The sequence below is a fragment of the Osmerus mordax genome, chromosome 8 (genome assembly GCF_038355195.1).
Source record: "Osmerus mordax isolate fOsmMor3 chromosome 8, fOsmMor3.pri, whole genome shotgun sequence".
In the NCBI taxonomy this organism is placed as follows: domain Eukaryota; kingdom Metazoa; phylum Chordata; class Actinopteri; order Osmeriformes; family Osmeridae; genus Osmerus; species Osmerus mordax.
In genome coordinates, this window is record NC_090057.1 from 4436285 (window position 1) to 4440865 (window position 4581).

Consider the following 4581-nt stretch of genomic DNA (forward strand, 5'->3'; position numbering starts at 1 on the left):
CCTCCTTGTTAGAATTGGAACAAAGACTCCTATAATTACACCGTTTAGTGCTTAAAGTGTTCCAGTCACTTAGCGGCTGGGTATTTATGGTGTTATCTACATGGTTATTTGGGAATTAAAGAGTATTAGGTTTGCCAACCACAAAAAGGCCAAAAGGAATAGTTCTCATTCTTCCACCACCTCAAACGCTTCCCCACAACTCCGCACTGGGTAGTCATTATGACCATATTTCAGACAGTGACCAGCGGATGTAGAAGGCATGGTTGAGGAAGGGGTGCTGGCTTCGCAGAAAGCTGCTAATGAAGCCGTATTTAAACCAGCTTGCCTTGTGAGACTGCAGCCTGGCATCACCATCAACCTTGTAATTCTGTCAAACCAATTACAGTCAAAAATGCTGCCTTGTTCTCGTTAAAAGTGCTGAGGAATGGCAGTGCAATCTGCTGCAGATATCTTCTGATGGTTTACCAGCTGGGTAATGGCCTTTCAGACCTGCAGCTGGGTGGGTATGGGTGTGCCTGTCAGGGGACCCTATCTCTGAGGCGAAAGGGTGGGACGCTTAAACCACACATCATTTTGATCTGATCTGTACTTTGAACCCCTACCTCGCTGTAGGTAACAGGTTGTGTGGTCCTGGTCACCCTGCTTACTGTCTAGTTTGAAATTCTGGTACGTGGACCCTCAATGCATTCAGCAACACTTGCACAGACTGAACACGGTTCCTTCCTCATTTGAAGGCTGGTAGGGCTGCTTGTTTCCTGTTGTGAGACAGGGATCTCAGTGTTACACCAGTCTGACCCACTGCTGTGCATCACTCAACGCCATCCCCCTAAAAGAGGTCGTCACGGTTGATTAAGTTCCACTTATGTCCCCAGCCACTGACACCCTGATGTGGTTTGCTGGACATCCACTCAGACATGAATAGGTAGTCTCAGCAGTGCACTCTGACTGGACCACAAGCACCGAGAGAAAAACACCACGGGGTGTTGACCCCGGACGGAGTTTGCCATCACAAACAACCTCTTCTAGTTTCACGCCAAGCAGGGGGACTGTGAAGGTGGCCCGTGGGGAGGACAGGTGAAGCCGATCCAGCAGACCTCAGTGAGAGGCAGAAGAGGCGTCTGCAGCAGTAGTCAGCGTGCCCGGTCCTGCTGTGGCTGGTTTCTGGACGCACCAGCATGCAGACGCACATCTCTCTGTGTCCTCATCGGATTTCCACTCATGTCTGCCGTTGTCCTGTCCCCCATTCTCTCTCAGCGCCAGCCTCTTTGTTTCCAGGCTGTCTCATGGTCAAATTGAGATAATCTTGACTAAATTAAATTTGCAAGTGAAGCCATGTCACCCGTAAAGACCTCACAAAAGCGATAGAAAGCATGGCTTTCTTTCAGCGGCTTGAAAGAGAGAAAGAAATGGAAGGAGCGAGATGAGGAGAGAAACAGAGCGAGTGACAAAGACAGTGTGAGAGAGAGAGAGAGAGAGAGAGAGAGCAGAGAGCAGAGAGCCAGGGATGTGGTATTTTGCCTCTGAACAGGGAATCACTCTCTGGTAGATTTTGGCAGGTTAACAGCACAGTGGTCAGGCCTGGCCAGTAAATCATGAATTAGATCAGCATTCCAAATTGAAGCATTGCTTCAGAGATCAGGCCGGCCTTACGCCACATTAGGCCATATTTAAGAGCCATGATAGAAACCACAACTCCCTGAGCAAGTGGGTGTGTGCTTGTGCGTGTGTGTTTGGGAGCAGTGCTTGTTTCCCCCTGGCTTTCACACTAAAAGGGAGCTGTGCTGCAGGCCTGCTTCTCCGGGCGAGTCTGGGGATACCCCTCACCAAGCTGGACGGTCTGCCTGTAATTACAGGCTGGTCATGGACGGAGCCTGTGTGTATAGATGCTGTGGCTGGAGAGGCCGGAGAGGCCCAGTCTGGTCCAGGGCCTGGCCTCAGGGAGCCCACGGGCAGACGGGCGCAAGAACAAACCACTTAAGTCAATTACCGCAGAGGAAATGTTTATGCACCAGCGTGTCCCGAGCAGTAAATCAGCGCTGAGGTAATCCTGAAGTCTTCTCTGCCAGCGTCAAGCCTGACCCAGGGGGTTTAACACTCCAAAATACTGTTACATATTATATCCCATTAGCTCATCACATGCAATCACAGATATGATACCCATCTAGTAATCACATTAGACACCAGATACCTTTACACAAAAACACAATATATGTACACACAAGCTAACTGCTACTTTTTCTGTTGTTAGATTCCACGCCCTCCTTTCACCTCGCCTCTGAAATCAAACGTTGGGGCCTTATCAAGTGTCTAAGAACTGTACATGTGAACTGTAGTTTAGGTCAACGTTTTTAATCTCATGAGGCTCAGTGTTCAGGGACACTTAGATATTATGTTCCATGCCTTCAGAACTCCACGCTCTGATTGTCATGAGGAAATTAGCAAATAGTTGATTGCCAATTAGGCATGTCATATTGAAGGAGAGGGAGGGACAGACAGAGACCAGTTAAGAACGGCCCATTACCCAGAGTTAAATGAAGTCTTTGCAGACTGTTTTCCTATGTAACCTAGGAAGGCCACATTGCAACAGGGTCCAAGTTCAAGCCCACAGGGATTGATTATGTGATCATACTGTGGCAACAAAACAATCAGATTGGTTTAAGAAGCATGTAAAGAGATTTTCAACACAATGTAATAAACTGAACAGAGATTCATTGTGTTGAAAGGGTACATTCTGTCAGAGGGTTCTGTCACAAACAGAAGTTCTGCCTGGAGAATTGCTTCTTCATAACAGGATGTATTTACAGATCCAGCTCCCTTTCTCTATGACTAGAGAAATGGGTTAATTATATTTTTTAAATTATTGGATTTAATGTAAGCTATTTGATGCTGGACAAGTTAGGAGGGTTGGTCTTGGTATAAATGAATTGTGTAAAACTATTTAAACGTAGGCATGATTTAAGTTTCTGTGTGAAAAGTGAAGCTAACGGTGGCTAACTAGCTAGCCACAGTCACAAACATCACTAACATCATCACCTCACAAACTTGCGAGCGTTTACCTACATGAGAACAAGTTCAGTGGCTCGTTAATTTCAGGGAGATGACTAGTTAGCTAAACTGCCAAGAGACAGCTGCAGAAACACCCAGGCACAGGCCAGGGTATTAACATCTTATGTAGCTAGCTGTTTCCAGGCTGTGATATCAACACCCTGTATTTCCACTCTTCGTACTGGTTAGCTCAGAGCTGTACAAGTTACTTACCGGTCCGGCGGTCGTGGAGCAAAACGGAGCAATTTGTTTTCCCTGAATTTGCGCTGTTGAGCTAGTATTCTGGCAGGAGAGGGGCATCAAATGATGATCGTAAGTGCTGTAGAGCAAATGACTTCCAGTATCCGAACGATTGGAGTGGATAACACTAGAAACGCGAGGTTTTTCCTACTCATAGAGCGGATAGCCAGTCACATGTCCGGCCGGACATGTGACTGGCTAATATTTATTTTGGGCATTGCATTTATTTTATTTTTGCTGCATCATATTGGCCTATATATATTTTTTTATCTGGTAACCTGTGAATGCATCTTGTTTAAAAGGTAAGACAAATCTAGTTATCGTAAAAATGAACTGACATTATAAACTTTTCGACAAACATTGACAAGCAGAAAATCGAAATCAATGCTTCATTCCACATCACACTGATGGATTCCGAATGTGTCTATGAACGACCAGACGAAGGAAAATCCCATCCCAACAAAAAAACATTCCCATTCACAAAGGCGAATGAAAAACTCACAAATGTCAGCATATGGGGAAATCAGACCCTTTAATCACCCTTTGTCACTCAGAAACATTCCTAGCGTAGCATCCTGGCAACAAGGTCTTAGAGAAGCCCATCGATTGTGTGTGACGGCCGTGTCTGCTAGTCAAGGGGCGGGACTGGGCTGCGACTGAGACCCCGACGGAGCGACCTTGTCGGGAGGCCGCCTCCCGACTCCCAACATCGCTCAGGCAGGCCGAAAGTGCCGCTCTATGGAGCACCAAAACAAGTAGACAGCTAATGAATGTGATTAATGAACCGACCCATCATAGGATTTGAGAGGTTTCTTGACGTCTCAAAGGAACAGGAAACCGCAGGGGAGTGGGTGATTTAGACATATATTCAGTATTGTTTTGTGTGCTGTTCAAATGGACTGATACTATTGGCTTACAAATGCAAAGACCCTTCTGAAAGTGCAGCCTACTGGTCCACAGTTTTCAATAATCGGCTGTCGGTGTCTGTCTTCTGAGATCTAGTACCATGTGAAAATATCCTGGTCAGCAACCTTCCCAAACAGCTGAGAGCTGCTACCCAAAAAACCTGTCAAACTCAGCAACAACATCAGCTTAACAGATAAAGCAACGTGTTTATGTTGTTTGAAAATAAAACTACATTTGACTACTTCAGCAGTAATTACACATCTTGGATTAAACTGCTTTTTCACTTCCTTGATTACAGAGAGGTTTTAGAAGAAGAAAAAAGCTTAAAATGACTTCAGAAGTTCCTGATCCAAAATAGGCAGGCTTTAAGCAGCCATGGCCTGGCTGAGA